Source organism: Vombatus ursinus, unplaced genomic scaffold, assembly GCF_900497805.2.
Source record: "Vombatus ursinus unplaced genomic scaffold, bare-nosed wombat genome assembly UNPS02014894.1, whole genome shotgun sequence".
Lineage (NCBI taxonomy): Eukaryota > Metazoa > Chordata > Mammalia > Diprotodontia > Vombatidae > Vombatus > Vombatus ursinus.
This window is the reverse complement of record NW_020954672.1, coordinates 744,399-760,741: the sequence shown is the minus strand read 5'-3', so window position 1 is coordinate 760,741 and position 16,343 is coordinate 744,399. Positions and strand designations below refer to the sequence as shown.

The 16,343-nt window shown below is 38.0% G+C and overlaps 3 non-coding genes across 3 annotated transcripts; 2 read left to right on the top strand and 1 right to left on the bottom strand.

Annotated features, from left to right (window-relative positions):
• Positions 1-181: 181 nt before the first annotated feature.
• Positions 182-263, bottom strand: TRNAL-AAG. Its single transcript has one exon. It is a non-coding gene; the product is annotated as a tRNA-Leu (tRNA).
• Positions 264-1,358: 1,095 nt separating this feature from the next.
• TRNAP-AGG lies at positions 1,359-1,430 on the top strand. Its single transcript has one exon. It is a non-coding gene; the product is annotated as a tRNA-Pro (tRNA).
• A 13,930-nt stretch (positions 1,431-15,360) lies between these two features.
• Positions 15,361-15,442, top strand: TRNAL-AAG. The gene has a single exon. It is a non-coding gene; the product is annotated as a tRNA-Leu (tRNA).
• Positions 15,443-16,343: the final 901 nt, after the last annotated feature.

Genomic DNA, 16,343 nt, shown 5'->3' with positions numbered 1-16,343 from the left:
TGAAGTGCTAGTCAAACTTACAGTGTTCAGTTTTTTTGCCCAACTCAGAATCTTTTCAGTTTAGTACTTGGTAAAGATATTTGGTTGGGTGGCAAAACTTCGTAATGTTCAAGTTCAACAGCAGATATTAATAACTGAAAATTGCAGAGCTCTAGTTGATATAACCGAGCAGTTAAAAGTGTGGCAGCGGTGGGATTCGAACCCACGCCTCCGAAGAGACTGGAGCCTTAATCCAGCGCCTTAGACCGCTCGGCCACGCTACCGGTTACAAAGCTGAAAAACAATAGAAAAGTTAGCCATTCCTTATTTTCTTTAACTAGATGATCACATCTTCTAGTTGAGGTTTTTTTTTTTGCTGTATTGTCCTTTTTTCCTAATAGAGGTAATTTGAAAGAGCTGAAATGGACTTGTTTAGAAATTCCAGCTAGATAAAGAGAACAAAGACAGGAAGCTGAAAGGACTGTGCTACGAAGATATATTTAGTTTCTTTGTCTTAGAAGTGGGGAATGAGGATAGGGAGTAGGGGAGTGGGATTGAGACGAGATTGGGGAAGGAAAGAGTAGGACTAAAAGTGAGATAAAACAGAGGGGAGGAAGGATGGGACGAGGAAGAGTATAAAGGGAGAGGGGAGAGAAAATTATAAAGGGGGTGGGTAGGACAACAAAGATGGCGGGGAGGAGGGAAGGGAAAACAGGGAGAGGAAGGAAAGGACACATAGGGGGAGGGGGAAGAGGGAGAACCGAGGGGCGGGGGAGAAGAGAGAGCAGGAGAGATTGGGGGCAGGAGGAAGACGGAGAGAGGAGAGAGGAAGAAGGAAGCAGTCTCTCCTCACCCCGTCCTCAAATGGGACACAGTCGGAATAAGGGAAGAACAGGAGGACAGACTCAGGGTTAAAATGAGTCACGCAAAGAGTGGCGTCTCCTATATCCATAAAAGCATACGATTCCGGTCGTGAAAAGGACTTGCAAGGGGTCATTTCTTACATTCCTAAGCCTTTAGATAGAGCAATAACTTAACCACCGAAGACAGTAAAGTATTTCTTGCTTTTTAACCCCTCTAAACGTTGCGCAAACACAGGCTCTCCTCCTCCCTCATTGGGCATTCCCAAAGATTCCTCCTTTTCCCCCAAATCTCTAATCTTCGATCATATTTCAATCCTGCAATGGTGCCCCAATCCGAAAATACAGAAGGGATGAATCCTTATCAGTAATTCAAGTTTGAGAACATGAACTCATTTATTGCGTCCAGCAGGTGGCTCCGGATTCCCAACTGTTGCTGAAAAAAAAACACAAAAAAATTTGACATGGCTGAAATCTTTCCTGAAGTAAAAGAATCTCGGAAATTTTTTTTTTGTAGGAGGCTCGTTGGTCTAGGGGTATGATTCTCGCTTAGGGTGCGAGAGGTCCCGGGTTCAAATCCCGGACGAGCCCTTTTTTTTTTTCCTGTAGAATTTTGGGCATGGGAAGTTTTTTGTTTTCATTTACAAAAAAAGAGAAACATTTATTTCTACCAAAATACGTTTAATAATAACATGCAACATTCAGATACCGCCTTAAAATTGTCAGAGGGTTTTATATGCATCATCTCATTTGATCCACCCAACAACTTGAAAGGTAGGTATTCTTGACCCCAGTTTAACGATGAGGAAGTTGAGATTCAGAGTCTTAACGTCCACATCTCTGGAGGAACCTATTTCTCTTTATCCTGTATGCAGTGTATGGGTCGGATTAGCTTTCTAGTAGGATAGAGGAGAGAATAGAAAAGACCCTTGACTTCCATTAGCTCTTCAGGGAGGAAAGGTCTCCTTTCCCTCTGAAAATTATAGGATTCCTAGACTTCAAGGCAATTAATCATTTGCCACTCACCAATTTGGGTCCTCCTATATGGCAAGCACCGAGCTAGGAGCTGAGGATAAAGAGAAAGAAAGAAAGAGAGAGAGAGAGAGAGAGAAAGGAAGGAAGGAAGGAAGAAAGAAAGAAAGAAAGAAAGAAAGAAAGAAAGAAAGAAAGAAAGAAAGAAAGAAAGAAAGAAAGAAAGAAAGAAAGAAAGAGAGAAAGAGAGAATAAAAGAAAGAAAGAAAGAAAAAGAAAGGAAGAGAGAAAGAACAAAATAAAGAGAGAACAAAAGAAAGAGAAAGAGAGAATAAAAGAAAGGAAGGAAGGAAGAAAGAAAGAAAGAAAAGGAGGAAGGGAAGAAGGAAGGAAGAGTTGCTACCCTCTAAGACAGGGGTGGGGAACCTGTGTCCTCCAAACTTGGATTCAAAGGGCTGCACTTGAGGACCTAGAGGGCCACATGTGGCCTGAAGGCCACAGGTTCCCCACCTCTGCTCTAAGACATGGAGGTGAGGAGAAAATATATGTCAGGCTTATTTGTGCAAAGGCTGGGGAGATAGATGGAATGTCTTAGGTGAGGGGTAGAAATTGAGTTGTTTGATTTGACTAAAAAATGTAAGGGGGGGAAGTACAATAAATATGGAACAATAAGTTGAAGTAAGATTATGAATGCTAAACAGAGGATTCTGTATTTGACCCTTGAGGTAACAGGGAGATTTTGGAGTTTATTGAATAGGGAAGTATGATAGTCAAACCTTCATTTTAAGATCAATTTGAAAGCTGAGTAGATAATGTACTGGAGAGGGAAAAGACTTGAAGCAATGTGAGGAATCAGAAGGCTACTGAAATAATCAAATTGTGAGGGAACGAGGTCCTGCAGCAGTCCTTTGAGAATGGATGGGGGCATATTTGAGAGTTGTTATAACTACAGAATTCACAGAACTTGGCAACAGATGTGATATCTGGAATGAGTGTGAGTAATGAAGAGTCAAAGATGACAATTAGAATGAAAGTCTGAGTGACTAAGAAGGGGAAGGGAATGATTTAAGCATCAACTACGTGGCAGATACATGCCAAGTGCCTCACAAATATTATCTTATTTGATCCTCACAACTCTGCAGTAGGTGCTATTATTATCCTTATTTTACAGTTGAGAAAACTAAGGGAAACAAAAGTTAAATGACTTATCCAGTGTCACACAGGTTGCAAATGTCTGAAGCCTGATTTGAATTCAGGTCTTCCTAATTTTAGGTCCATGGCTCTATCCACTATACCACTTAGCCGCCTAGAAGTATGGTGTTACCCTCAACAATAACAAGGAATTGCAGAAAAAGGGTGGGTTTGGGGAGTAGGGAAGATGATGAGTTCCATTTTGGACATGTTGAATTGAAAATGTCTACAGGAAATCCAGCTGAAGCAGTTCAATAAGCAGTTAGTGATATGAGCCTGGAGGTCAGGAGAGAGGGTAAGGGTGGATAAATGTATCTGAGAATCATCTACAAAGATTTGATACTTAACTCCATGGGACCTGATAAGATCACCAAGCAAAACAAAAAGAAGAGAAGGGAGCCCAGTGTAGATACTTGGAGAACACCCTAGGTTAACAGATGTGACCTGGATGAAGATCCAGTTAAGACAGAGAAAGAGTAGTCAAACAGGTAGGAGAAGGATCAGGAGAAAGCAGTGTCACAAAAACCTAGAGTGAAGAAGAAAGTGATCAACGGTGTCAAAGGTTTGAGAGAGATAAATAATGTTCTTTTTTAAACAAATGATTGCTTGCTTGGGATTTTCTTTTATTCCTAAGATACTACAGCTGGAAAAATTATAGTAAAGTCTTTTATTTTTACAATGAAGGAATATGATGCCCAGACACAATGAGGTGACTTTCCCAAGGTCAAAAAACTAGAGACTGAGCTTAGAACTACCTCTCCAGATTCCCAATCTACTACTCTTTCCACAGCATGAGACTGCTTGTCTCATGATCTGGAGCTTCCCTTCCAGATGTTCCTGCTTCTCCCTTTCCCCAATTGCAAATAAAGTTCTTCACAAAGATCCTATGGATGATTTTTTTTTGGGTGGGGGGCGGTGTAATTGCAGAGTCATGCAGCCTAACTGTATACCTAATGCTGTGGAAAGTAGATAAAGAAAGGCTCCAAGACAATGGCTTCATCTCTAGAAGAGCCTGAGGATCAAAAGACAAATCAAGGCTGAAAGAAGGAAGTGAAGATCAGACATGCCTTGAAGTGGTTTGGGCAGAGAAAGTTAAAATTAACCAGGCTTCAAGACTTGAACCCAGGAGCTTTTACAACCCTAAGGGCTTGTTTATTTTCTCTCTCTCATCTTTTAAAAGTCAATCAAAAACTCTTCCTTTTCCTCTGCAATTATGTTTTCATATCTGTTACACACACAATATCCTCTCCCCCCAAACTTCTATTATGCTGTTTTGTATCTCTTCTTAATTTCCCATATACATTTCAACTCCCTTTCTCCAGCAACTTTAGCTCAGTTAAAGGAAAATTATAGCCACCTGCAGAAAAGATGGTCCTAACTGTTGTCTTTAAATAGTCAGATCCTCCTATTCTCAAGCTGCTCCCCCCTATTTCTCCTCCAAGAGAGACCAAAAATTATTAGGAAACTACACTTCTTCATCTGGAAAAAAAAAATCATGTCAACATTTCCATGAGAGAAGTTCTTTCCAGGCACAGTCATTACAACCAAGAATGAGGGATAAATAAAAGCTATACATGGCTCTTCCCCTCTTCTCAATCTAATTGTCTTTCTTGGTTTTACCCTTACTGCTTTCCATCTTCTCATTCTGCTCCCACACTATACTATTGTGACCGCTGCTGCCATTTTTACGTCTTTTGTCTCAGTCTTTTACTCATTTGATCTTCCACTCTTGGAATGGACTCTTTTTCCTTCACTTCCACCAGACTTTCTTGAAGTTCTTTTCTTTCTTTCTCTCAAGGCTGAATTCAGGTACTACACATTCATGAAGCCTTTCCTGGCCCTTTCCCAGGTAAAAGTGATCTCCCTCTTCTTTCTACTGTAAGAAGTGTAAGTTTACTTATCCTAATTTTGAATATGAGGAAATTTTGTCTCAAAAAGGTGAACTAACTCTTCTCTGATCATACAAGAGAGAAAGGTTTCTGACTCCTTGTCCCACCGTCTTTCCACTATGCCAAACTCCAAACAGTAAGGTGGTTTTCTATTACTGTTTGGGTTTCTCATACAGTTCAAATATCATCCTGCTACTATGTATTGTACCACATCGGAAGTTCAAAATGTAGAACAATGAAGGGCTTGTCTGGGATTTGAACCCGGGACTTCTCACACCCAAAACGAGAATCGTACCCCTAGACCAACGAGCCAAGGCCTTGAAGCTGCTTCTTTTCAAGAATTTTCTGGATAGTATTCACTGAGTTAGTGTAAATTCTTTCAGTAAAAAGCCATCTTCTTTGTCCAAGTTCTTCAAATGCCTTTTTCCCCTTCTTTCAACTTCTTTATTTCACCTTCCATTTTGCTTTCATTTGCTTATATCTCTCTCATCTCCTCTTATTCTTCACAACATATATATGTATACATATGTATGTATGTATGTATATAGGCTTCCGGTACCAAGATGGTGGAGTGTAATTTGGTCTTGGCCTGAAAAGAATTCTTAGAAGAGCTTAAAAAGGATTTTAAAAAGCAAATTAGTAAAGTAGAAGAAAAATTGGAAAAAGAAATAAAAGTAATGCAAGAGAAAAATTTAAAAAAGAGTCAATAGCATGGGAAAGATATAAAAAAATTTACCTAGGAAAATAACTCTCTAAAAAATAGAATTTGCTAAATGGAAAGTACAAGAGCTCAGTGAAGAAAATAATTCCTTACTATGTCAAAAGGGCTATAAAAATATGCATACTCCTTTGATCCATGCTATTGCATTTCTAGGGCTGTATCCCAAAGAGATCATAAAAATGGAAAAAGGACCCACATGTACAAAAATATGTATAGCAACTCTTTATGTGGTGGCAAAGAATTGGAAATTGAGGGGATGTCCATCAATTGGGGAATGACTGAATAAGTTGTGGTATGTGAATGTAATGGAATACTATTTTGCTATAAGAAATGACAAGATTATTTCAGAAAAACTTGGAAAGACTTACATGAACTGATGAGAAGTATGAACATAGAGAAGTGAACAGAACGAGGAAAATGTTGTACACAGAAATAGCAATATTTTTCCATGAAGAACTGTGAATGATTTGGCTATTCTTAGTAATGCAATAATCCCAGACAATCCCAAGGGACTATCCACCTCTAGAGAAAGAACTGATATTGTTTGAATACAGACTGAAACATGCTATTTTTCACTCTTTTTTTCTTTTATTCCAGTCTTCTTGTATGGAAATGTTTTATGTAATTGCACATGTCTGATTGCTTACCATCTTCGGGAAGGGTGAGGGGAGGGAGAGAGGGATAGAATTTGGAACTCAAAGCTTTAAATAAAAATGTTTTTTTTAAATAGATGTATAGAATGATTTTAATATATGTACCTGTGTATGTACATGTATATGTATATGTATATACGTGTGTTCGTGTGTGTATACATATTTGTGACTAATAGTAGCCATCTTTAGGAGGGGAGGGAAGAAAAAAGAAATTTACATGATAACTTCATTATATATTTAAAAGGAATAGCAAGTTTTACACAATAGAATTACAGTTTCATGGGCAATCATTTTTTATTCTATTAGGTTATGGGAATGCTTGTTTTATTTTATGAGTTAAAAATAAAGTAAATAAAAATTTAAAAAAATTTTAAAGGAACTCGGGGAATCTGTGTCTAACCTTTTGTATGTATTTGTATCTGTGTCTGTATTCTAATGATTAGTCTGGCTTGTGCCCTTCTCTGACTCAACTATAAGGAGGAGGAATACTTTGGATGGTTCTTGATAGAATGAATGGCTATGTTTCTTGAAATTCAATACCGTAGAGTAATATGATAACATTGGTTTTGGTCTTATTGAAAGCATTGAATATACATTATCTTAATTCCTTTCTCTGTTGGAAACATTAGCATAACATGGTAATGTTGGTCCCATTTTATTAGCTTAAATTGTAAAGCTCTGGGCACCAGGCTCTTCTCTAACCTTTGTATCTGTCTTAACTTTTACCAGAGTATCCGCACACTCAACCAATGTTTGTTCATTTTAATTGAATTCAAATAAATCCCACGGGAAATTATGAAACTTAAGAGTAATCATGTTCTAAAGTCACAAATGACAGCTTAGAAGTAGAGTATAAAGAAGTTGTCAATCTTATTTTCAAGTCATCCTTAGAAACTCTTGTACATATCTGACTCATTACACATCTGATTCTTCTCATGTGTGGCTATAAACGGAGCATGTTATAGTCAATATGTCCGAAACAGAATTGTCAAGTCTGAAAACAAATGACCAAAAAGTCACAGAAGTTATGCAACTGCTATTAACTCTAAAAATACCAAATAGTTCCCACAGGTTATCACAACCACAGTTAATTAAAAAAAAATAAAAACAAAAACAAAAAATAGAGCCAACCGTGCTCATAAGCAAAAAGCTTTCTTTATTCTATTGGAGGAGGGAAACTAGACACCTGTGTTGGGACTTCCTCTAGGAGAGCCAATTCACTGAGGCTGAATCTTAATACCTAAAGTAACGGCTGCACATTAAGTTGTAGCACTGACAATGAGAGGTAATAGCAACAATGAGACAAGTTTGATTCATAGCAGGGCTTCATGCCTGGAACATGGGTCCTGCAGGTGCCTGTCGAGCTCAGGAATCACCTGGGGCTGGGGTGAAACAATTCTGGGATTTTGTTGTGACTGAGTTCATCCAGAGGGTAAGTGCAAAGGATTGCTGTTGTGCCAAGCTCAGGACACAGCTTGCTTACTGGGCCTTAGCTCTGGAGAACAGGGTGCCTCCTCATAGTAAAGAGAGAGGGATGGTCTTGGCATAGGGATCCTGACAGAGTTCATTATTTTCCTTCTTCCCTGCCCCCCCCAAACATCTCTCTTCACTTTCTTATGTACCTGTTTCTATAAAGGGCACCACTATATTTCCAACCACCTAAGGTCAAAACCTAGAATTAATTTCAGAATCTTCCCTATCCCTCACCTCCCATATCCAGAGTTAAGTGCTGCAATATCCCAGTTTAATATCTTTTCTGTGCTATAGCTAAGTAAACTCTCTTTTGTCAGTTGCTAAATGACCTAGGAATATTTCATTTCTTTCTATCGCCAAACCTAAGCTAAAAAGATACCAGACTCAGTCAGGTCAGCCAATATTATATCATGACACACAGAGCAGGTGAATTCCTTAGTGAAGAGAGTGAGGGAAGTGCCTTAGCCCTCTGGGTCCAGCAGCAGTTAATATTCTTAGATGAGTATTGACTGAAGAAATTGGGTATGATTAGCCTAGATACTGGGGGGGAGTGTGTCATTCTAAATTGTTTGAAAGATTTTTCCCTGGAAAAGGGATTAGATGCCCTGCTTGGATCTAGAGTCGGACTCTACACAGCTAGGACCAATAATCACTCACACTTATTTATGGGTTTAATATTTGCACAGCACTTTATATACCTAATCTCATTTGATCCTCATAAAAACTTTTAGAAGTAGCTGCTATCCTTATCTCCATTTTATAGATAAAGAAACTGAGGTTCAATCACAAAGTCAATCACTGTCTGAGGCTGAATTCCAGTTCAGGTCTTCCTAACTAAAGGTCCATCATTCTATTAGTGGATTCCACTACTCCTAACTCTTTTAACAATAAGTAGAAGTTTCAGGGAACCATTTCAGCTCATTCCTAACAATGAAAGAAATCCAACAGTGAAATGAATTACCTAAAAATGAAGTGTGTTCTCAATAACTAAGCAAAGTAAAAAACTTTCTTTTCAGGTGATCATAATCAACAGACCTAGCAAAAAAATGTGGCAAATAGACAGAAGTTCATCATCAGGTCTCCTCCCCAGTCCCACCCCCCACCCCCGAACCGGCAGTAAGGTTTCCTTGCCATTGTCCCTTGAGATTCCTTCCTCTACTCAAATACCTCTGGGAAAGCATCTAGTTCTTTCTAATGTTATTAGTCACAAAGTACTTCCTGAGGACTGCAAAACCCACCTCAGCTACTCCCTGACTCCCCAAAGGCAGCATTTCTACACACAAAGTCCATTGAAGAAGAATTGGTGCTTAGTAACAAAAGGACAATCCCTCAAACTAACTCCAAATAGTCATTCTCCCTGTGGGTCAGCCTGCCAAAGTTATCTTAATCATCACCTGAGGAACTTATGTCTAAAGATATCGCCTGAGAAACTTATGGCCCCATGGACTCCCTGGAGAGGAATGTGTCAGGTAGACACTTCAGATATTTCCTCATTTCCCATCTGGCTATACTCATTTTGAACTTTTCTTGTTGCTTCTCTAGCAGCACTCATTTTGGAATTCTTTGGCTTCTCCACCACTCTCCTTCAAAGGGAACCTCCTTCCCCTCACCCTGCATTTTAGCTATCTCTTGTGTGTTGTCTTCCCTCAGTAGATTGTAAACTTCTTGAGGGCAGGGACTTTTTTCTTTTTCATATTTTTATCCTCAGCATTTACTGACACATAGTAGGTGCTTAATAATTTTTTTTTAATGCTTATTGACTAACTACTTCATCTGAAATGAAAAGGACCCTTAAATGAAGGACTGGAATCTTCCCTCAATTTTCTCTCTGCTGAATAAAACCTTTGCAGACCTTCCTCAGTCATAGAGATGAAAAGAACAGATAATAACCTTTTATCCCTACTAGTCATCATCCCATAACTCTCCTCCCTTTTCATGGCTATAATCCTTGAGAAGGCTGTCAGCAATCAATGTCTCCACTTCCTTTTCTCTCATTCTTTTTAAAATGTTATCTACATTATAAATGTAGATGTGTGATGGAACTGCAGAACCATCTGGCTTCATTATTCAAGTGAAACTCTCTCCAAAGACATTAATGTTCTCTTAATTGCTAAATATAATGGCCTTTTTCCAATCCTCATCCTTCTTGACCTTTCTGCAGCCTTTGACTCTATTGCCTTCACTGTTAATTGTTTTCCTACTTATCCTGTATATGGCTTGCTTTGTATAGATTTGTTTGCATGTTGTCTCCCCCATTAGATTGCCTTTTGTCTCTCTTGTATACTGTTAGGTCATAAAAATCAGGAGGTAGAAATTGTCTCAAGTGAATGAGAAGTTTATTGATTATCACATGTAATAGCCAGAATGCATATGTTTTGGTCGAATATGTGCATGCAGGTAGCCCACAAAAAAGACTACAAAATTCCTCCTAAATCACTCCAATTTTTATATCCTTGACCAAACAATTATAGCTCCTTTTCTTTAACAAACATTGTTCCCCAGTTAACATAATATTGACTCAAGTCCTTTTTCTTACTGAAGACATTCTGTTTTCAAGACCACCCAGAGATCTCCCTGTACAAACAATCTTGTGGTTTAGCAGTAACTATTGCCTCCCTTTTCTGTTTTGCAAACTTTTAGTTAGGCCTAAATTATTTTCTCTTATTATAACATTCTGTTATAGTGATACACAAAAATTTAACCCTTCAGTTTCTCACTTGGAGATGATTCATAGTCTCACAATTTTCTAACAATTCCCAAAGCAATATCAGTCCAAACAGACATGATACAAGGCTTATAGGATAGGTAACAGGTCCATGACATATGTAGAACTAATAAAACAAGCAAAATTATGATAGGGTGAATAAAGAAATTCAATATAGCATAGCTTTAGTGGTGTTAAATCCTTTGGCAGTGTCCATGATTTGTTCTTTCAAGTGTCTGGTAAGAGTTTGTGCATGTCATTTGCCATTTCCCAGATGATTGTCCCCAGGAAGGTCCCAATTCTAATCAGGATGTCCGCCTCCCTTCTTTGACCACCATCCCTGTTCCAGATCACTTGTGGATATTCTCTAGGTAATGTTGCTAAAGCTTGCTAGATAAGACAGTATAATTTAATAAAACCTGGTAAAATGTAATCAGATTGACCTTCCAGTAATTAGTTTATGTAGAGAAAACCACCAATTCAGATCTTACAGAGCTAACCTTACAAACAATAGAGTTAGAACAAGAACATCAAAGTAGGCTACCCAATAAGGTATCTTATACTTGCCTCCCATTACAGTAATTCGGAGGTGCTAGAGCATTGCAACAACAACATTTAACAAGTTCTTGCAGAGGGCTGATAAGATTTTAGGACCTTGCCCAAGTAGATGGTCACAGGGAACCTGGCAAGTTTACAAATAAGGAGATTTTACAAGGTCTTTTAAAAAAAACTTTTCCCACACAATAAGTGGTTAATATTCTTCCTTTTAAAAATATAACTAATTAAATACTTGATAGGTTTTAACATTATGATGATAGCCTCTAATATCCTAATTAATAATTTCAAAGAATCAAGATAAAAAAGAAGCTAATTTTCCAATGATACAATTGCATCATCCTCTTAACAGCATTTCTTATACAATGATTTCCTAAAATTCACAATATAAGAACATTTAGAAACATAATAATAACATATACAATATTGTGGATTTAAAATATGAAACAAAACTTACCACCAATCAAATGACATCAATTCAGTTGAATGTATTTCCAAATTATCTTACATAGAAAATCACTTCATTCATCTAATCAGTTCTGGTATTCTATGCTGATTGCATTTAAGACCAATGTAGAGTAATTTGGATCTATTTATACTTTTACAAAACTTTTTTTTTTTGGAATTTTCTAAACCTATGGCCATAATGCCAAATATTAAGTGCAGCTTTTTTCATTAAGGCCTGATTTGCTTATAAAGGGTCAAAGATTACAATTATCCTAATAAAAGAACATATCTCGCTCGAAATGAGACTAAAATAAACTCAATCACATCTGGATTTATGTTTACAAATGCTATGCAGAATCGCAATTGTCCCAAGGACCATTTATTGCTAGTACTTCATACTATAAGGGCCTACCACTTTCAGTTAGTCTACTAGCAAAGATTTTAAAGTGGTGGTCTTGCATTCTCATCCCCTTCTTTTAAGATCTTTGAGGTTTTTCTGAAACAAAAACTGCGAATATTATCCCCATTATATATTAATGAGATTGTGATGTATATTCCTCACAAAACAACTAAATATACCCTTCTAATGGTCTTTAAATTATAGAATTTTAGTATACTATCTTCAAATAATTCCATGATGAATATTTATTAATATAGTTTCCATTTGGCAAATGTTGTAACTGGATGTAGTTCTGTGGATTTTCCAGAGTTCCAGCTATTTTTCCACAGCATAAAGAAAAACCAGATCAATGAAATAAGGTTCTGAGATCATGAGAAATCTCAGAATTGGTTTTAAGGGCATTTATCTAAATAATGTTCCCAAATTACAGGTATAAAAAGTTTCACATCCTTTTTCCATAAATCCCATTTGCCCAGTAATTGTTTCACATTTATATTGTGTCAATACAAATGAATTCCAACTTTCTTTAACTTTCCACCCACTCTTGGGCAGTTAGGTGGTGCACTGGATGGAGCACTGTCTATAGGGGTCAAGAGCACCTGAGTTCAAATCCAACTTCAGACACAGGACACTTAACTAGCTGTGTGACCCTGGGCAAATCTCTTAACTCCATTGCCAATCAAAGTTTTTTACCCATTCTCCTCTCATTCTTACTTGCTTAAACTTTTTCTCTTCCTTTCTTTTTTAAAACTTTTTTTCCCCAATGGACTTTGATTACAGACTTTCAAAGCTATACCTTTCTTGTTTGTTTCATATTTTGATTTGACATTTCTCTTACTTTCTTATGTTTTCTTAATTCCTCTAGTCTTTATTTTCCAAGCATATCCTAGAAAATCTATAAAACCAATCTTCTTCACTCCACTGAATGTCTCCTTTGCAATTCAGCATAATTTTTCATTACATAATACCAATTAAGAGAAATGTTAAATCAAAATATGAAACAAACAAGAAAGGTATAGCTTTGAAAGTCTGTAAACTCTTACAAACCCAAAAAGTTTACAAAAACGCATGATCATTCCAATTGCTTTTAGGTGATTTTACTTCTAGTTTGCCTTAACAATTAAGTTCAGTTATATCATTTATAGAAGAAAATACAGTAGTAATGTACAACATTCTCTCAAATTAAATTTTATTTATTTTCAAGTTGTTCCCTGATTCAAACAAGCCTCTATATTTTGTGGTCAAGAGAAGAGTTAATCATAGGTGGTTCTTAAGCACCAGATAAATTTAAATTGCAGACTGCAATGCTATTTTTTTTTTTTAGCTTTTGAACTCCACTGATAATACTTTCAAACAAGCTTCAGTTCCTCTTTTTTCTTTCTTTCTTTAGTCAGTAAATTTACTTTTCTTCCTTGCACTAAAACAATACATGTTATTCTCCAGAGAAAGAGTTCTAAAAGGTCTAAGTGCTTTTTTCATTTCAATTCCCTTTTCAGGACTGGCAGAGCAGGAAGAATTGTGGTAGAAGCTTTTTAGATAGAAATTGCAGGGCCTATTACCTGCTTAGTGGAGGCTGCTTTTCCACTCAATGGTTCCCCTAGCCTCATGTCCACTAAGATAATCCTCTCCTTGTTGTCAAGGTAATCACTTTCTTGTTGCTATTATTGTTGGGTTGCAAAAATCAGAAAGTGGAAATTATCTCAGGTTAATGAGAAGTTTGTTGATTGTCATATGCAGTAGCTGGAATGCATACATATAGGTAGCACATGCAACAGACTACAAAATTCCCCTAAATCACTTCCATTTTTAAACATTTGACCAAACAACTCTGACTTCTCTTTATCAAATGTTGTTTCCCAGTTGACATAATATTGACTCAAGTCCTTTTTCTTATTCTGAAGACTTTCAGTTTTTGAGACCATCCAGAGGTCTCCTGTAAAAGCAATTATGCTGTTTATCAGCAACTCTATTGCCTCCTTTTTATGTTTTGCAGCATTGTGGGTTGGCCCAAATTATTTTCCCTTATTATAACATTCTGTTATAGTCTTATACAAAAATTTAATCCTTTAATACTCAGCACTTAGCATGCAGTACCTGGTACATAGTAGGCACTTAATAAATGTTTATTGATTAATTGACACTGAAATCACTCTGGTGTGCTCTCCAGCCCGAAGACCTCATGCCTGAACTATTGCAATAGTTGATTAATCCATCACCCTCTTCTCCTTGATAATCTCTATGACACTTCTCTATGGTGGTGTATCTCCTGCCTGTCTGATCACACCTCAGTCTCCTTTACTGGTTCTTAATCTAGGTCAGCCTGGATGAAGAAGGTGGGTGTCCTCCAGGATGTCCTGGGTGGGCCTTCTTCTCTTCCCCTTTCCTCTCCTTTCCCCTTCTCCCCCATACTATTTCACATGGTGATCTCCTCAGCTCCTCTCATCAGATCTCATCAGTGGATTCAGTTTTCATTTCCATACAGACGACTCCCAGATCTACTTAATGCATCCCTAACATCTCTCCTAACTTCCAGACTTGCATCTCCAAACGCCTCTTCGACATCTCAAACTGAATGTCCTGTAGACATCTCACACTCAAGATTTCCAAAACAGAACTCAATATATCACCCCTTCTTCCCCAACCCTCTCCTCTTCTTATGTTCTTTATTACTGCTGAGACTATCCTCCCAGTCACCCAGGCTCACAGCCTAGATGTAATCCTGTATTCCTCTCTCTCACCACCACCCTTCCATCCTCCAAATATTGTTGTTTGTAGCAGCCATTTCTACTTTGACCCTGAAATCACTCTGGTGTGCTCTCCAGCCCCAAGACCTCATGCCCGGACTATTGCAATAGCCTAGTGATTGGTCTCCCTGCCTCAAGTCTCCCACCACTTCAATCATTTTTCCATTCAGTTGTCAAATTGATCTGCCTAAAATGCAAGTCCGACCATATAGTACCCCGATCAATAAACTCCCAGAAGCTCCCTTTTACCTCTAACATCAAATACAAAATCCTGATTAATTTTCAAAGTCCTTCGTAACCTGGCCCCTTCCTGCCTTTCTAGTCTTCTTACTGTTTTCTCCTCTCCTTTCGTCCCCCACCCTTTTAGTACTTTGTAGTCCAGGGACTTGTGGCTGTTTCTCTTACTAGACATTCAATCTCCAAAATCCCGAGATTATCACTTGTCATCTCCTGCATGGAATTGTTCTCCCTCTTATCTCAACCTCCTGGCTTCCCTGTCTTCCTTCAAGTTCCAGCTAAAATCTCACGTCCTACGAGAAGCATTTCCTGATCCCCCTTATGCTAGTGTCTATCCTCTGTTGATTATCACCATTGTGTCCAGTCCATGTCTTATTTATATATCGTCGTTTTTATGTCGGCTTCCCGCTTTCTCTATGAGCTGTTTCAGAATTTTGTATTTTGTCTTTGCATTTCCCAAATTTAGCACGATACCTGGCACATAACAGACGCCTAATATGTACTTATAGGATGACCGAGACACGCAGTTCGGCGTGGTAGCGTGGCCGAGTGGTCTAAGGCGCTGGATTAAGGTTCCAGTCTCTGCGGGGGCGTGGGTTCGAATCCCACCGCTGCTATTTCAAGGTATTTTCCTTTGTGAAAGCACTAGAGACTACGTAGCATGTTTGAGTTGGTAATTCTATCGTTCTCCTTAGTTCAAGAATTCCATACCTTTTGGAGGGAGTGAATGGGTAATGATATAATACTTTCAGAAATGAAGTTCAAAAAACTCTTTTCTAAAAGAAAGAAAATCAGGGGCAGCTAGGTGGCGCAGTGGATAGAGCACTGGCCCCGAAGTCAGGACTTCAAATCCGGCCTCAGACCAAACACTTGACGCTTACTAGCTGTGTGATCTTGGGGCAAGTCACTTGACTCCAATTGCCTTAAAAAGATAAAATAGGGATAATAAAAGAAATAAAATCGTTTTTCTTCGAAAATACGGGTACAAAGGTGACATTACACAAGAGACAAGGAGAGGAGAGAAGGAAGGGGTTATTATAGTGGATATACAAATCAGTAGAACACCTAAGTCCATAGGAGAGTAGAAAGACTGAGGAGCTGGTCAGTACTAAAAGACACTATTAGTGATGTACAGTAAGTAAAATCAAATGGGACTTTGCTACTCTTTCACGTGAAACCCAGCATTCCTGCGGAAGCAGAAAAATCGAATACTAAGCGTTAACCGACGGTCAAGAATCTGCAGGTCGTGAATGAAGGAAGGTCTTTTGGGAGTGGCATGGAATGAAATCTAATGATTGTAAAATCTAGACTTTTTAAAGATGACTTTATCCAAGTCCTTCGAAAGGAAGGCGCTGTCCAGTGTGTGCCTCCACTTAAAATTCGATAGGAGTGTTTTGGCTGTCTGAAATATATGATTTAACTTACCACGTTTAAGGAGGTGCATTCAAAATTATTCATTCCTATATATTTTAGTTTTTAGTAGAAATAAGTGCTGGATTTTTGCCAAAAGCTTTTTGG